The 19,803-nt window shown below is 29.9% G+C and overlaps 1 protein-coding gene and 1 pseudogene across 1 annotated transcript in view; one reads left to right on the top strand and one right to left on the bottom strand.

Moving 5' to 3' along the window:
• Positions 1-19,803, bottom strand: part of LOC103874503 — a 524,448-nt gene that overhangs the window by 321,704 nt on the left and 182,941 nt on the right. The window lies entirely within an intron of this gene.
• LOC117126364 lies at positions 15,643-15,755 on the top strand (annotated as a pseudogene).

The raw sequence follows: 19,803 nt of genomic DNA on the forward strand, positions 1-19,803 counted from the left end.
GAATAGAAGATGCGGAAATTAAAGTGAGAGAGCATCATTTGTAGTAGAATGATGATTGCAAAAGTGGGACAAAAACAGAAAACTCATGATTTGGTCACACGAATATATATATACATTTCCTTGTTCTAAGTACAAAGAAAGTTTGCTTAGAGAGGCAATACCATACGAACGTAATGAAGAAAGAGACTGATGAAACATCCCCTCTCGTGCAATTCCAGAGTGTTTGTGGCACCAAGCTTTTGTTCTCTGCTTAGAACCATATCAATTTTGTTAGCATTAGTCTTAGATTAGTCCTATTATGCTTTTACAAGTTTTTAAATATTTTTTTTGGACTTGTCTAAGAAATTTGGCTTCTTGAAGCACCTTAGATTTCAAGTTTCATAACTTGTAATCTTTTTTTTCATTACAAGTTAACGATATTAACATTTCTAGCAAAAAAAAAGCTTTTGTTTTCTCGTTATTTTCAAGAATACCAATATTGCTTCATCTTCTTAGTATAATTATCAACCTGCAGCATTCGTCTGTTGATTTTGAAGTGTCTGTTTCTGTTTTATATGTAACATGTAGAAAATATTTTAAAAGTATACTTTTTGTAAGTACTACTTTGTTTCACTTTAAAGTTAGTTACTAAAGTTAGTAATCATGGTTGTTGCTTTTCACCATAAATTTAAATACAATTAAGTTCGTCCAGTTTCAATTAACTTATGATATATGTTAAAAATAAAATTAGAGACCAAAAATTGACATGGAACAATACGTATTGTTAAAATATTGTTCACACTATATATCATCCATTATTTTTCTAGACTAGCAATACAAATAAATGACACAGTAAACGTTTTTGTCCATTTGAAACAATGGGTCAATACACACACACACACACACACACCCATTGCTAGTTTAATGTTTCAAAGTACTTTAATATTGTAAAGATTAAGTTTTGAATAAACCTATATAGTTTAATCCCTTATATATTATTAAAATTTTCAATTATTTTTAAAATTTTATTTTATTTACGGATCAAATCAAAATTATAAAACATTTCGGATATCCGAGTCACCGAATATCTAGGTGGCTAAAGATCGAATCGACATGAATGCTTCCAAATACCCAGATATTCGATCTGTGTCCACCCCTACTTAAATATACAATTTTATTTTATTTATATGAAAAAGTTGACTAATGTCAAGGCCTTTTTTTAAATTAATTTTAATTTTATCTTTCATGTATTATTTTGAACAAAAATGTTATTTAATATTAATTAACTATATCTTTATATATTTGTCAACTATTTTTATATATTTTTTACATACACATACATGTGCACCTTGATGTGAGCACATTGTAACTAATTATTCACCGCAACTGAAGTATCTAATTTTTTTGAAAGTTGAAATATTTTTTCTTAATGCTTCTTTCACTACCGACCAAATTGTAATGAAATGATTTGTCTTAATAATTTTTTTTTAAACTATTTATCTGTTTAGAAACTATAATATGAAACTATTGGTTCTACATGACGACTGTTTAAAATTTATAACATGAAAATAAACAAATAATATTAATTTTTGGTTTTACCGGAAAAAACCAAAAAATCAAACATTTTAACCGAATAAACTAAAATGAATATTAATTTAAAATAATAGTTATATTTTAGAACATTTAAACATCAAAAAAAACTTAAAACCGAATCAATATCCAGATTAAACAGATTTAATGTCTTTTTATTAGTGTCTTTTTATTAAAAATAACGAAAATAATAATCACATTCCGCGCAAGGCGCGGGTTATTACCTAGTCTATTCTATTAAAAGGGAAACAGTCTTGAAAAATCTACTTACAAAAGGTTGTTGGACTTATTTGTTAGAAATTTAACATGTCTTCTTTTATATAGTATCAATAATATTAACAGAGAATAAAACATTCATTAATAGCATAATATTCTTTTAGTTTTTGGGATTTAACTACATTTAAGCTAACAATAAAATCGACCAAATTAATTATACTTTACCCCTACCATAATATGTCAGTATGGTATTTTATCAAATACAAGAGCGGTTATTTAATATTTATTCATTTCGAATTTTGAATCAAAACACATATAATAAATATTTATTCTAAACGTGGACTAAGTAAACATACTAAAAATGCACTAAGATTTTTATACTGATTAACAACTTATCTATGTTTTTTCTGTAATTCAAAATCATTCAGAACTAAAAGAAATAAAATGGTATAGATTAACAAACAAAATAACATCTAATTATTTTTAAAAAACCTATGTATCAATATTCAAAATAAATCATTCAAATATTATGCATATATTCAATATAACAAAAAAATTCTAATATAAACTAAAATACTATACTGTAAACCATATATCATATACATATTTGAATATCATTTATATTAATTTTCATCCGTCATAAATATTTTTTTTGAATATTCCATAAAACCAAATAAAAATTTTACCTAAAAATTAACATAATAAATTATTAAAGAAAAAATATTATAAAATTAACTTTTAAACCTAAATATTTTACCTAAAAATTAACATTTTTTTTAATATTCCGTAAAACCAACTTAAAATTTTACCTAAAAATTAACATAATAAATAATTATAGAAAAAATATTATAAAATTAACTTTTAAACCTAAAAATGAAAACATAAACTTATAGTAAGTTATTTATAACAAAAATAAACTAATACTGTTATATCAATAATTTTTTTTTTTGTTAACATTTTTTCGAATCATATAATAAAATTTTATTCAATTTTAGTTTTCTAAATATATGAAAAATTTAATCAAAAAGTTTTATCATGTTTTTTTGAGTTTATATGAGATCAATCGGTATTGTATTACAGGTTAATAGCAAATTTTTGGATTGTTATTAGATTTATCATATTTTTTATAAATGCGAACTGGATTATATTATGGATCGTCGAGTTGCGACCATGAGTCGGGATTGGATATAAAAATGGTGCTTCAGACTCAAACATTATGATAAAACAACTTAAAAATTATTTATTTAATAAAAATTAAATTCAAGAAAATTTTGTCAAAAGGATCAACAAAAAATACCCGCGCTTTCGAAGCGCGGGTCAAAATCTAGTATTATGTTATTTTTGACTCATAATAAGCAGTAACTTAATATTATGCATGCTTGAATTCTACATCTGATAATTCCATTTTAACCTCCTGATAAGGCTTTGGTCTTTGGAGAAGTAATATTTCAATTCCTTTAGAATTTTATATGCTTTGTTAATTACATTGATTTTTTAAAACACTGGTTGACACACATTACATCATCGTATAATCTCTAACTATATATTACATATGATGATCAACTATCTGTAATATATGCAATATTGATGAACATATGATAATCACTAATAATGATTCCATGATGAACCTTTCCCGAAACACTTGGATCAACAAAACGGTATATACGACATGCATCTTCGATGTACATATTGGACGACCACAACGAACGACCTTTCCTACGATACTCTGGAATATCTTATAATTTGCAAGAAATTTTATAGTCTAAAACTAAAATCCTAAACCTGGATGTAAAAACTTTTAAATCTTAGCTAGTAGGTTAAGGTGATTCCACGGGATTTTATTTCGTAACATGAATACGAGAACCACACCGTAAGCTAAGCATCCTATGTGTGTACGATAACAACCGGTACACGATGCATTGATTAAGGACAGGATACATGTTATAGATTTTTAATCTACTACGGATTCAACTGAAACGACCAAGAAGTCTACAAACAGATTCAGAGTTAGTATACGCTTACATTTTGGTTTAATTTATTTGCTCATTAGCTGCTAAAAGCATGTAAAAAGATAGTTTTTTCTTACGACAAATCCAAGTATCCATGTTATGCCTCGAATTCTATGTTACAATGGTGTAACATGGAAACGAAAACATAGATGCGAACAAGCATTGTGCCTAATTCACAAATAGTAATATTCACATGTAATGTAGCAAAATGGTCTTTGATATTGAGATACCTATGAAGCACTGTTCTTTGGGTTGATTATGGCCGCTGACAAAACAATAAGCACGTGTTGTGTAGGCTTCCAAATCTTTAAAGGTTCAATTATATATTTAGTAATTATATAGTTGACGTTATGCCACGCATCAAGACAAAGATGGAGGTGTTCGCCGACGGAGAGATATTAGCAGAGGTCAAATGTCATAATTACATGTACTGATTTACATGGAGTCCTAAATCGCCGGAAATCAAAATTACCATCAAACATGTTTAGTGATCATCGTTGTTTTTGATCACGGAGGTTAAGTAATAATTATTAATTATGTTCCTCTAAAAGTAAAACCATTTTCATATTCTTAATAAGAAAAGGTATTCGACTTTACTTGATTTCAGCACATATAACGAAAGAGGCAATTCTCGTGTCTCTTTGACATTTGGGTCCAGTTAAAGGAATCCTTAAAATGATTTTTAAGTTTAAGTATTTGTTTAGTACTTATATAACATTTCACGTCACTAAATAGTTGTAACGAAATGATAGTTAAGTCTAAAATAATGGTCTTTTCTAGTTTTCTTCATAATCAAATCTCATTAACTTCGGCTTCGAACAAGATATGATATACAAAATATCTTTGATGCTTTTTCTTATTAAACATCTTGAGATGCTATCAAAATTCAATTCAAAGTTTTAAAAAAGCGTAAGTGAAATATTTGAAACTTTATATTCATAGATACATACATATATTCAAGTTTAAATTGTAATTTCCTTTTCAATATGATCTCATGCTACCAACTGATTCGGGGAGATTTTTGTGCCTTGGTAGCGGGTGTATATAAATCTTTAGTTCTAAGTAAAGCAAAAGCAATAATTAGAAAGTTTAAAGAGCAGTTTTGAATTTTAACTAACGGAAACACAAAGAATGAAAAAGTTATAAACATTTTTAAGAAGGTGACATTTATTTTCAAAAGATAAAAAGAAGTAATAATAAAAAGTGTTTTTGTCTAGTTGAAAAGTATGACCCATGATCTTACTCATGCATAATTACACAAGTAGGACCTTAACTCCTTTTCCACATTTTGATTTATAAATAGACGGCATATATTTTTAATTGTATAGTAGATTCTGATCCGCATTTTAGAAAATCAGAATTATATTTAAACAAAATTTTTAATTTTTAATATATAATAATTTTAGATAATATATAATTGTGAGTTCCAAAATATAAACATAAGATAATATATATTTGTAAACATAAATTTTAACATATGTTAACAAGTTTATTTTTTGAGTAAAAATATTCTATAGTTTACAACTTTTAGTTTATTCTAACAATGTAGGATGCTGTGTTTATCAGTTTAGATGAGACCAATATTTTGAAAATAAAATGGTTAATCTACAAATTTAGTATAATTTTGCCATAGTTAGTTTCAGATAATACTTCTATTTAATATAATATACACTATACTTATAAATTTATAAAATAGCATATATTTTTTTGTTTTATAATAAAATATTAATTAATGTCAATTTTTAATAATATGATATTACAAATTAGGACACTAATTAATGCGTTATATTATAAAACATTTTCAATTTTTTTTAAGATTCTGTTATAATTAAAGTAAAATAAAATTTAATAGTTAAAAACTAAAGTCATTAATATTCTTAATAAATAATTAAACATTCAAAGGTTTCTAATTGACATATTTTGTACAACACATGAATTAAAGGTGACTTTTATATTATGATTTTGTTTTAATAAGATATATCTAGTCTAAATTATTTTAATAGAACAATAACACTTTCATTCATTTTAATACATAATATTTAACTAAAATTATTTTAAATAATTTGGAATTAAAATTTTTGTAATTAAATTCTTATTTACATATATATTTGCATCCATATTGATAAAATAACATATGGCTTTTAAAGTTGAAACAAGTAGTCAAAATTCACTCTTTCATTTGTTCATGTATTCTACAAGTTAGTCGGTATAATTTTATATTTATCAAATATCATGTCTTTTATTCAGGAATTTGAAATTGAAACCTAACTTCACATGTACAACTGGTTTAGACTTCAAAAATTTGGGTATTTATTTTTTCATTCTACGCAGGCTAATTATTCCATTGACTTATTGTTGGAGTCGGCATTCCTGAAAATTAAATTTTCAAAAAAAAGTTAGACTAATTACATAGCGATTACAAAAAGGAATTTTGTCTGGTTGAAAAACATATCAAATGAATAATTACACAATGTGTTGTTTGGTGATTAATTACGCAGGAGGTGAAGTCGGAGAGGAGATATAATAGTCAAAATCTCTGATTAGCCACACTCTTTTCTTTAAGTCTTCTTTTATTGAATCCTCGCTTTCTTAAACCTTTCCATCAGCCACTCTTTTCTTCCCTTTCTGTAAGGTCTATGTCTCAATTATAATGATCAAACTCTTCTTTCTCCAATCTCACATCTATTTTTCTTTCCTTTAATTATCTTCCATTATAACAATTATTATGCATATATGACGCGTATCAGCTCCTTATTTGTTACTTTTCTCTAATTTTAATTTATTAACTTTAATCAATGCGCACATTTAATAAACTAGAACTTCTTACGTTTTTATTTGTCAACCACAAAATCCTTGTGTCTAAATCATTAGTCTAGTGGTCCACACGAAAACAAGAAAAATATGGCAAGTCATTTTGTTTTGTGAACAAAAATTATAAGTAATTTTAGTTTTGTGATTATTTTGGTTTATACTATTGCAATCACAAGATCAGTGACATCAGTCCTGAAGTTTTCGTAAATAACCGCTACACTCATCAGCTCAATATTCGCATCTCATGAACGTATGTTGTCAGAGCAGATGCCTTGCAAGTATCTAATTATATTTAAGAATATAATTAGAAAACCCTTTTCAATCGTTTCTCAATACGATTTGTGTTAATAATCATAGAACTTGCTCCCGTCCTAATATTTTATGGATCTTACTAAGATGTAAATAGAGCGGCCTTCTTTACGCTTTAGACCCATTCATATATTACCATATGGACTACTTAAGTCCAATGGGCTTACCAAACGATCAAATGGAGTTACGTCGTCTCGAGACCCCAACAAATAGTCGCTGTCGCGGCATGGGTGCCCAGAGAGGGGAAATCCGAATTCGATTTACCTTTGCAAATTCGACTTTTCTCTATATATCAACTTGGAAATAATCCAAGAACATCAAATAAAGAACGGAAATGAAATGAAGTTATAAAAAATGGCGCCATTTATTTGCTTTTTAAACATCAAAAATATAGTAATAGTGTTGACATTCTTTGGCTTGACCTCACTCACTCTACTCATGGCCAGCTTCTTCTTACTCTCTCTGTTTTACAGTTGTGTTTCAGTGTCACACAAGCACACACACTCTCTTTACTCTCCCTCTTTATTTGCTAGTAGAGAGAAGAGAGAACACTTTTATGTTACATTGTTAACCATTTCTTGTTGTTCATTTCTTTTTGGTTCCTTTTCTTGTTTAATCAAATGATACAATTCTGTTGGATTAAGCTTAAAGATTACTTGAGCTACAAATTATTATCCTAATCCTACTAAGTTATGGAATTATGAATATATTTAGGAGTTATCTAGATGTATTACCTATTAGGATTAGGAGATAATAATATATATATAAGAAGATGCAAGCGTGTTGCATAACTTATGAGTTGAGAGAGATTAAGAGAGCTTAAGTTTTGAGTTAGTTTCTTAAGCATTAATAAAGAGAGTTATTCTTTATACTTGGACTTGTTCGATTCATAAAGTTTGAGTTCTATATTCACAAGTTCGAGTTCTATATTTGGTATCATAGCAAAACAGAGATATGGGAGAAATCGTGACAGCTACAGATAGACCTAAAGGAGGGAGTTCTTCTTCGATCAAATGCCCTATGCTCACGACAACGAATTACACAGTCTGGGCAATGCACATAAAGATAACTCTCAAGGTGCATAAGGTCTAGGACACTATAGAAGCCGATTTAACCGAAGGAGACAAGAATGATATGGCTATTGCGCTTCTTTTTCAACCAATACATGAGACTCTTATCCTACAAGTTGGTGAGCTAGATACGGCAAAGAAAGTTTGGGAAGCCATTAAAGCTAGACATGTAGGAGCAGAGATGGTTAAGTAAGCTTGTTTGCAAACCCCAATGAATGAATTTGATAGACTGAAGATGAAGGATAAAGAAACAGTCGATGAATTCAGTGGTAAATTATTTGAAATCTCATCGAAGTTAGCCGCCTTAGGAGTAAGCATTGAAGAATCAAAATTGGTAAAGTTCTTATCAAGTCTCCCTCGGAAGAAGTACATACATATTGTGGCCTCTCTTGAGCAGGTTTTAGACCTAACTACCACAAATTTTGAAGACATCATAGGACGTCTTAAAGCCTACAAAGAATGCATAGCTGAAGATGAAGAAAATCCTCAAGAATATCAAAAGCAACTAATGTTTACAAACATGGAGTCGCAAGCAAACCAATCAAACAAAGGATACAATGATTTTCGAAACATAGGACAAGGTGGACGTGGTTCGCGGTATAGAGGACGAGGTCGTGGTAGATGAGGCATAGACACGTCGAGAGTCATGTGTTACAGGTGTGACAAACTTGGACATTATGCATCAGACTGTCCGGATCGGCTACTCAAGCTACAAGAAACCAAAGAGAACAAAAGCGAAACACATGATGCGGATGAGCTTATGATGCATGAAATTTTTTATCTCAGTGAAGATGGGATTGTGCCAAGTAAATATGATGCCAACATGACTAGAGACAACGTTTGGTATCTTGATAACGGCGCTAGTAATCATATGCCGGGTGATAAGAGGTACTTCAGGATTCTTGATGATACTATTACCAGAAAAGTCAAGTCCGAAGATGACTCACGGATAGATATCAAAGGGAAGGGGTTTATAAAGTTTATTGATCGAAACAGTAAACCAAGAATGATGACAGAAGTTTATTACATTCCCGACTTGAAGAGTAATATCATCTCTCTTGGTCAAGCCATAGAGTCAGGTTGTGATGTCAGGTAAAAGAGGTGAGTGCTTAACCATGCATGATCGCGATGGTAATTTGCTTGTTAAAGCACTTAGGGCGAGAAATAGACTCTACAAGGTTCGTATGGGTCTAAAGGAGGACTTGTGTTTATATTCCACATCATGGGAGACTATAACAATTGGCATTCGAGACTGGGGCATGTGAATCATGAGACAATAAGGCATATGATTCAATGAGACCTTGTAAAAGGTATACCGCAAGTGAAATTTGAGAGAGAGGTCTTCGGATCATGTATGCTTGGGAAACAAGCAAGATATGTGTTTCCTAAATTGACATCATATCGAGCAACGAAGATCCTGGAACTTATACACAGAGATTTGTGCGGTCCTATCTCACCCAATACAGCCACTGGAAACAGGTATATTTTTCGTTCTCGTGGATGATCACTCGAGGTACATGTGGTCAATATTGCTCAAAGAAGAGTGCTGCTTTTATAAAGTTTAAGAAGTTCAAAGAGATAGTGGAACGAGATTGAAGAGCAAAGATACAAACCTTTAGAACTGATAGAGGCGGGAGGGTTCATATCACATGAATTCAACTCCTATTGTGAAGATTCGGGAATCAAGAGACACTTTACGTCTCCTTACACTAACCTTCCTCTCTTCTTCGTCTAGTACTTTATGGACAGTGGCGATTATAAGCTTTGAGGTGTTCATCGATAGCTAGCTACACCGTAGGCGTCATAGGAACTCCCGGCATTCGAGGCAACAAGGAGAAACTCACTTTCCTATGATCATCGTCAAAGGTTGAGAACGAATACCGATTCCTAAGGATAATAAAACGACCTAGCAGAATATGCTGGGTTTATTGGATGGGCGAAGCTAGGGTTGTAATACTTAGAATTGAGAAATTTTGTTCAAATCAGACTTGTAATCGAATCTGAATCCCCGGTTATCGGAATGAATAAATATTTTCATTTAAAAAAAAACTTAAAGAAATGGTTTCGAAAGAGAAGAGGTTGATGCTGAATCTTTTGACGAGGAGAAAGCGAAGAAAAGGAATATTGTGGAGTTTGTTGAGGAAAAAAGTACTCTACGTTGTATTTGGTATACTATACTAATCAAGTAGAGTTTGTTGGTTTTAATTTTAAGTAAAAGTTATTTTCATTTTCTTTATTGTCTAGTTATAAGTTGTTGTGTTCATATCACTAGTGGCATTTTCTTATGTATGTTTGTCAATGTGGTAACTCTTTTTTGTGTATATCAAGAATTTAGGAATCAGAAATCTCTGGAAGTGCATGCTAACTTGTTTCATGAACTTCTTTCCTTGCGTTCTTACAGCATGCTTGATCAATGTCGTTAGGGTTTTAATTTGGATACGACGACGATCATCTCGTGATTGCTACAAGATCTTGAGGTTTTATCTCAGATTTGGGGGAAAATATAAAAGATTGAAATATATGAAGTGTTGCTAGCTCAAATGTTAAAGGTATACAAGACAAAAAAAAGGTTACATTAAAACATTTGGGATCCAACTAATCATGCATAGTATCATGGTTCAAAAAAAAAAATGGTCTAGCCAAACAATTTTCTTAAAAATCGATTTATACGATTCAAATAGGTTTAAATTATAAATTAGTTTAAACCAAAAATCAGTTTAAATTGATATAAATTAGTTTTAATCTGTTAAATTAAGTAATAATGTTGGTACAAATCCACAAATATGTTTAATTTTGTTTTATTTTGTATGCATAATTTTGACAATTCATCAAAATAGTTTTATAATAAAACCAAAAAACTAAAATATCTTATATACATGCAAAGTATATAATATAAATTAATAATTGTTTAATACCTAGACTCCAAATAATACACCTAGTAAGTAGTTCTCTACAAAACGCTTAATTGCCGTCTAACGATTATTTTAAAACAAAACCAGCACCTGCCTAACAAATGAAAATATAAATTCTTTTTTTCTTTTCTTTTCGAATACTAGTTGTAATACATTGTGAAAACAATGGGGGTGATTAGTTGGGCTGTAGGAAGTGACTTTAGCTTTAATTTTCATCTACAACTTTAAATACTACCAATCATGTTTTATCTTAGTTTTTAAAGCTACAACCAAAAAACTAAAGTTACAGCAAAAACATACAAAAATAGTTGTAAAAATCTTATTTTCTAAAGATCCATCTTTTTAACTGTAGGAAATTTTAAAGGTACATTCCTTAAAGCTAAATCAAAAATTTTACAGACTAAATTCTAAAGAAAATTTTCTACAGTTATACTGCCCAACAAATCACCCTCATTTTCTTTTTCTTTTTCTTTCAAAATAATTACACAGAATTAGCTGGCAATATCTAAACTATTAAAACAGGAGTACAAATAGTACTTAACCCTGAGTTTTCCTCAATAATTACAAGATAATGCCACTGACCCTTTTTGACATTTAACTACTTTCCTAATTTATCCAAATTCGTTTACCTTAATAAAATTAAACCTCTTTTTACCAAACTTGATCTTTGTTTAAGTTGGACCTATAACTTTTATTAAATCTTTAATTATAACATATAACCAACCTGTCAACCAAAATAAATAAGCATAATATTATCCACATTTTTAAACGATAGTGCAATGTATGCTTACTTTGATTCTAAGGATTTTCATGTTAGTAATGTGATTCATCTAAATACTGTTTAAATAACCACCAATAAATCAATCAATTGTAAAAGTTTATGTCTAAAGTTTGTTTCTGTGATGGAATTTGATCTCAGTATTCTATAAAATACTACCAAACGAAACCGAGAATAATCGCAATGCATGTATCCTAAGCTTTAAAATATTTCCGGTATATATGAACGTTAATGCAAGAATAATACTAAAATCAATGATATTCAATAGCAACTCCTATATTTAAGCAATCACATTAACTAATACGATATCAATCTTAAAAAAAAAATCTGCACTTGCCTAATTCATGGAATATTCTTTTTTTTCTATATACTAGAGCCGGTGTCCGCGCTTCGCGCGGATTATATATGTAATTAAAGTAATGTTTTATTAAAATTTGGAGTTTTAGTTTCTGAAAATATTAGTTAAGTTTTGTTTTTTTTGGATGTGAAGACGTAGAAACAAAATAGTTTGACAGTAGAAATAAGTAATTATCCAAAGAGAATAGAATCCGGTAGATAACGAAAAAGAATTAAAATAAGATAAGACGTAGACGATGTCTGTGAAGTATATTATGAATGATCTTGTAGAGCGGCCACTTTCTATTGCGGGCGGACCTATAGATAAAAACAATTTTGTTAGTACATCTTAATTATTGAGTTTGAAGAGTTTCGGGTGGGCAGACTTACTGGTAGTTTGCATCTTATGGTATAGAAAGTTGTTTAAGATTCCGGGAAGTCTGCTCTGGGTGATCATCGGATCGTGATTCTGGAGGAGAGAGAGAAAGGAATTTAGTATTTTTTGTATAATGTTGTGTATTGGGTTGCAAATAATATTGGATTACCTGGTAGGTGCGATAGACCGTTGTATATTTCTTTGTAGACAATGTTTTTAACCTTTTCTATCTTTTGATCCTTTCCCTGTATAATTTTGAGGTCTGACTTGGTAGTAACTCGGGAAAGACCAACATAGAGCTGTCAATGGGTGAAAACGGACTGTGGCAAATACAGTACGACACCTTTCAAACTCTGACCCTGACTTTTGTTAATTGTCATTGCGTAACATAGCCTGATTGGGATGGAGCTGTTCGGGAATAAGTACAATAAGTAAATGAAATTATTTTGTTGGAGCAAGTAGTCGAGACATGTCTCTATTATATTTGGGCTTTTAATAATTGAAAAATATAGAACATTGCTGGATTAAGTGATTTAGTTTTGTGTATACCTTTCACTTTATTCCGTACTCCTAGTGGACGTCCGCGTTTACGTTTCGTTGTGTTCAAACTTGATGACTCTGATATTGGTAAGAAAAATATTAGTAATAAATTAAGTTATGATTATAACAAATAAAATTTAATAAGATGTCAAATAATTCGAGACTATGACTTTCCTTGTTTTAATATATGTGAATTTCCATAATAAGATGTCAAATAATTTAATATCAGTTTTTTTTTTGTTTTAAAATATTAAGTAAGTTTAAACATTTAATTAACATCTGAGGGTTTGGATTTTAAGATCTGAGGTACGGGTATGGATTTTACGATCTGAGGTAAGGGTATAAATAGAGATCTAGATATCATCGAGACGGACAGGGTATGTGGAAGGTCTGTGGGGATCATGAATGGAGGATTTATGAGAGCACATTGAAGTACCATCACTCTCATCGGAGGCGTTATGGGGGATGAGTTGGGGGAGAGGAAGAGAATCGCGGAACAGAGCGAGACGCCGCTTAGGGTTAGGGATGATGATTTCAGAGGAAGGGGCTATATAACCCGAACCGTAAGAGCGTCTCTGAATTTGTCTGGGAGTTGGGCTTAATGGACTGTGACACAAAATACATATGAAGAGAGGCAGGGAGATAAGGTTATGGACTGGGCCGTGATGATTTCGTTTTTTTTTAATTTCAAGCCCACTTCGTTATGACCTGGCATATTAGTTGGTCCTGATTATTTTGCCTATGTGGATAGCCTTAGGAAGCTAGAATTTAGCTTCTTTTATATAGTGGGACTATAAAAATTGGAAATGTGTCGATTTAATCCAAAATTCCAATTACATTTAAAACAAATATTCCACATACCTATTCCTAAGGAACTAATCCTTTCACCGGAAAAAAAAAACTGTTTGCCTATCAAATTAGGCTTAAATGATTTTTATTAACTATCCTGGCCTATTTTTGTTACTATTGTATCATAATTATCCATCTATCTTAGTATTAAACTAGAAGTACTTTGAGATTTTGTTTGGCCACATAGGTAGTAGTTAAAAAAAAATAGTGTTGTTTGGAAACTTGAATAACAATAAGTTTTGAAAAAAAAAAATTAATTGGACTATGCTATTAAAAAAATTGGAAGTCCACTACATTATATTAAAAAGTGACTAACTTATGTTACTTGATATACATATTCAAATCAAAATTTTTTATTTAAAATTGATTTATTAGATACATTCATTCAAAAATATACATATATTTAAATTTTAATTTTTACTAACATATTTTCCAATAACCATTATCAAAATATTTTCAATATATATAAGAAAAATATAATACAAAATCCAATTTCAAACACCAACTTAAATTATGGTTTTTATATTTCACATTGAAATTTTAAAATATAATATATGTGATTAATTATATGGTTATACATATAAAATATTATTAATTATAAGATTACTTATTTGATGGTACATATAAAAAAAGATTAATTATATGATAACACATATTTTTGTAACCTATGATGACACATATAGGATATATAATAGTAATTAGGGGTGGGCGTTTGGGTTCGTTTTCGGGTCTGTTTGGAATTTTGTGTTCGGTTCAGATCTTTGAGGATTCGATTCGGATTTGGATAACCAATTGAAATTATTTTAAGAGATTTAAAATTTATTATATGCTTTAATTTAAAATATATATAAACAATAGAATAGATTACATAAAAATTTGAGTAACATATTTCACAGTACCTAACTTAGCATATAAATTGGTTTGGTTTAAATACTTGGATAGAGAATTAATAATTATTTAAGTATTTTTGGAGTTTTGAGTATATTTTAACTATTTTAGATATTTACGTTTGATTATTTGTATATATTTTCAAGTATTTAAACGAACTTAAGAGTATCATATATATTCTGGATGTTTCTATATATATTAAATCTAAAAATAATTAATATATATATAAGTATATAAATCTATTTTGGATACCTAAAATACTTCGGTTCAGTTCTTCAAGTACCAAAATTTTGAATAATTCGAATATTTAATCAATTTCAGTTTGGATTTGGTATTACTTATTCGGATTGGGATCGGTTCGGTTCTTCGAATTCGAGTTTTTTTCCTAACTCTAAATGGTGACATAAAAAACAAATAGTATCATATTTTAAAAAAAAATACATCCGCGCGGACGCGCGGGTCAAAATCTAGTATTTTCCTAAAACTGAAATCAAGAATACATTTCTTCCTTGATGCATTAGTACCCCAAAAGGTAGGAATAACTTAAGAAATTATATCTAATATTAAATGATCCTTATCCCTTTTAATCAATCATTTTCATACACGTGTATGTGCATGGTACATTGATTTTTTTTTCTTTCTAAAATAATAAGATTTTTTTTTTGAAAAATAAAATGATACGATTTTACTAGATGGTTTACATTTTTTTCATAAACTTCACTTAATCATGTATAAAGTATTGTTGAGTCGATATCTTTTGAAACAATGTGTGCACTGAAAAAAATATTACGTGATATCACATCTTTCCGCATCTTATATTTTCTAGTTTTTTTCTCATCTATACTATTATTTGCGAAGTGATTTTTTTCATTCAAACTATCACGTTAAAAATTAGATTGGTTAATATCATTGTTACCCTTAATGAATTTTATATATTTTAATTATATAACTAAAAACAAGTTAAAGGCAACTTGTTGTTGTTTTGCCTTTGGGGACATCCGATAAAATTGGAACGATACAAAGAAGATTAGCATGGCCCCTGCGCAAGGATGACACGCACAAATAAAAAAAAATAAGTAAAAACAAGTTTTCTGTTAATAATATCATATTTTAGAAAGAAAAAAAAGACAATTCATATATATTGTGTCGTTATCTCAAAATAATATTTTCTATTTTAAAATATTTAAATTAAGATATACAACAATTTATAATCAAATGTTAATCAGGTAAAAACATTTGCATAAAGATATTTTTTAAATTATTTTAATATTTGAGTTTTTTAAATGAAATTATTTATCAAATATAAATAATTTGATGTTTGATTTAATTTTTTGTAAAGATCAATAATAACTTATCCTACATGTTTGATTTAAACTAATAAATATTTTTAAGAAGATTATGCCCCCATGTACCGGGCACAATACCCAGTATCCATTATTTTACATTTATCTTAACAATTTTTTACTCTATTCTAAACAAATAGGAGTACATATATAATTTCAAAATTTATGAACAAAGCTAGGCATTAGTGATCGTAACAAAATAGACTAATATACTAAGCCAAGTTAGTCTTATATAAAAGAAAACTTACGCATATAAGTGACTCAAAATAAATAAAGAAATGTACCACAGCCACACACACACACTGATAGAAGGGGGTATAGAAAGTTTTGGTCAACGAATAAAGATTACTACAATTTAATTACTGCAATTTTCTGTTAATGTGTCAATTGCATAGAGATTACTACAATTTTATACTGCCTAGAATCACCCTTCTAACTATTATATAAACAACCAGGGTACCAATAAGTCTCACACACACAAACACAAAAGAAGATAATCATGGTGAGGTCCAGGGTGAAGTTATCACTCATACCTGACAAAACATCAAGGAGAACAACGTTCAAGAAGAGGAAGGGAGGGATTATGAAGAAACTCCACGAGCTTGTGACTCTCTGCGGCGTCGAAGCATGTGCGGTCGTCTACAACGGTCCAAACGATGCGAACCCGGAGGCTTGGCCGTCAAGGGAAGGTGCTGAAGAGGTGATTTCCAAGTTTATGGGGTTCCCGAGGGTGGAACGGGAGAAAAAGATGTACGACCAAGAGAGGTATACGGGGGAGAGGATCATGAAAGAAGAAGCGACGCTCGAGAGGGTGAAAGACGAGAACCGAGAGCTCGAACTTAAAGAGATTATGTTCGATCTTCTCAAAGGGAAGAGGATGATGGAGCATCATTTTAGTGATGCACGTGTTGTTAATGAATTGTGTGAATTCATTGACTATAATGTGAGTGAGATAACTAAGAGGATCCATATGCTTCAGGCCAACGGCGGGACAGTTTCGTTTCCTCCCCTTGATGTCGGTGCTGTGGATGCAGCTCATCCTGCTGTTGGGGATGTGAACCCTATTGCTGGTGCAGATGTTGCTGCCGTGACGATGCCTTACGGATTTAATTTTGGTCATATTCAAAACATGAATGTGAATCAACAAGCTCCTGCTTATCTTAATGATCATATTCCATATCAGAATATGAATCAGCAAGCGTTGTTTCACAACCAGGTTCCAACTAACTTTTCTGGTCATGTTCCATATCAGAATATGATGAATTATCAAGAGCCAGTTCAATACCAAGTGCCTGATAATGTTTATGATCAGAATCAAAATGGATTCAATGGTTTGAACCAGGGTATGGGTTTGGATATGAATCATAATCTGAGTGAGAGTTTCAGTCAGTATCCAAATCTACATGATCAACCGTACCTGAACCAATTGATGGCACAAACTCAGCAGATGAGTTATGCTGAAGAGCTTGCAAGCCTTGCTGCCATGGACAACAACAACTATCAACTACCAAGCACCAGTTACATGCCTTCCATGGAACTTTCTGCTCTTAACACCAACAACAACCCTTGGCCTACTAGGTTTGGTTTGGAGTGAGTTTTGTTATAGTTTGCATTTGTCAGTTCTTCATTTTAAAAGATAACATTATATATGATGTCTTTGCTAAAATATTTCAGTTGTTGTAATAATAATCAAAGGTTTTTTGCCTTTAAAAAAATAAATTATGTTGTTTTCGTTTTTATAGCGGGTTCGATCTTTTCTAGTACTTGTGTTTGTGAACAAGATAAAGTTAGTATAGACAAAGATTCGCATGCCTCCTTAGAGGTACTAATGGACCCTTAATCTCTCATAGGCAAATACTAATAAAGTGGCCCAAATCTTTAATCACGGACATGTTGGGAAACATGGCCATATGCAACCTAACGTTTTAGGGACTGGTGAAAACTGGTCGTAACAATTGAACTGTTCACGCTTTTGCATGATTTGGTCAAAACACCATATAATATTGAGATTTATACACACTTGAAACGCTTCTCCAAAGTAATAGATCAAAGTTCACGTAATCCGGTACTACACGTAACAAAACCTATAGGTGATGTCGCCATACATAGTTGTTCTTGTAAGTTGTAACAACCGAGCAACAAATAACAATGTGTTCGTCTATTTGTGTTATACACAGAAGTTTGCGCATGTTTCAAAGATGACGCCTGCGTTGTTGTTCATGCAAGATGGTTGTTGTACGTAACTCAAGCGTAACATCCACAGTGCATTTTTTTACCATGTTTCCCAAGACCGCCAAAAGTCACGGGAAGGTTTACGATTGGAAAAGATAAGAACAAAATGCTTATTCTTAAAGATAATCTCCAAAAAATTTAGACAAGACCACTTTGATTAGGATATAAAGTATGAGAATTAGTTGAGATTATACAAAACTGTCGGCCACTAATATTGAATTTGATGATTTTTTTAGTTTTATTATGAAATGATAATAAGTGTAAAGAGTAAAAAAAGCAACGTCAACAAATAAGTATATATGAAAAATACTAGTCATATATACTCATACGACTCATGCTATGGATATGTTTCAAGAATTGAAGAGCATGTGAGAACGCATCGTCATCAACTTCCTACAAACCTGTCCGGTCCTAAATTGATTGGGTCGAAACAGTTAAGAACTAAAGTTAAATTATTAATATATATTTAATTAATAAATTTATTAATATAAAAAGTAACTTTTTTTACGGTTACCGCTCAAGTAATAATCTCTTATATAATTTATTAAATTTTGTTTTCAGTAATCTATACATATTAACCACTTAAATTTTAGAGATAAAATAACTTTTTTATATCGTTACGTTCATAATTAGTCTTTTCTGAATATTTAAATATCCTTATGAAAAAGATATTTGAATTAGTCTAGCATTCAGTAAGACTTTTTCACTGTACTGTATTTGTAGTATTTTTGTTTTAGATATTGACATCTTATTTATTTATATATAAATTTGGATGTCGAAAAATATATTTATACATTCGAATTTTGTAACATATAGACTACAAAGAGGCTCCAATAAATCATTGAACAAACATACAAATGTTTTATTAAGACAAAAGCTATTATGAGACTGATACATATTTGTTAGCAGCAAAACTTAAAATCTAGTTGAAGATATGTTTAACCAGAGAAAATCAAACATTAGATTTAATCTACATCGTTGAATTATCAAAAATTTACTAACAAACAAAGCAAGTGGAACCAAAAAAATTGTGGGTTTAACTAAATTAAAAATAAGAATGTGGTTGTGAGTACTTAATCTTGTATAAAAATATAGTTTGGGTTTTTCATTAAAAATATGTTTGTACAATATCTATGATTAGTTGAGTACATATAAAATAACGATAAAATAAAATTAATAACATATACTATTATACAATATTAATTTTATATCATAGATTTGATTAGTTAAAACGAAAAAAATATTATTGTAAATACATAATTTTGCAGGAAAAGATAGTTATCAATGTATTCATTAATCAATATTTAAAATTACGGCTATCCTTTTTTATAAGATTGTATTTTTTTGTTCTTATCGTTTAATCTAGTCAGACACATACCATATTTTATGGTTGTAAGATATTTGTATGTGTGTGTCTGACTAGATTAAACGATAAGAACAAAAATACACAATCTTACAGCCATAAAATATAGTATTTGTCTGACTAGATTAAACGATAAGAACAAAAATACACAATCTTACATAAAAGGATAGTCGTGATTTTGAATATTTATTAGCGGATACAT

Source organism: Brassica rapa, chromosome A06 (genome assembly GCF_000309985.2).
Source record: "Brassica rapa cultivar Chiifu-401-42 chromosome A06, CAAS_Brap_v3.01, whole genome shotgun sequence".
NCBI classification, from domain to species: Eukaryota; Viridiplantae; Streptophyta; class Magnoliopsida; order Brassicales; family Brassicaceae; genus Brassica; species Brassica rapa.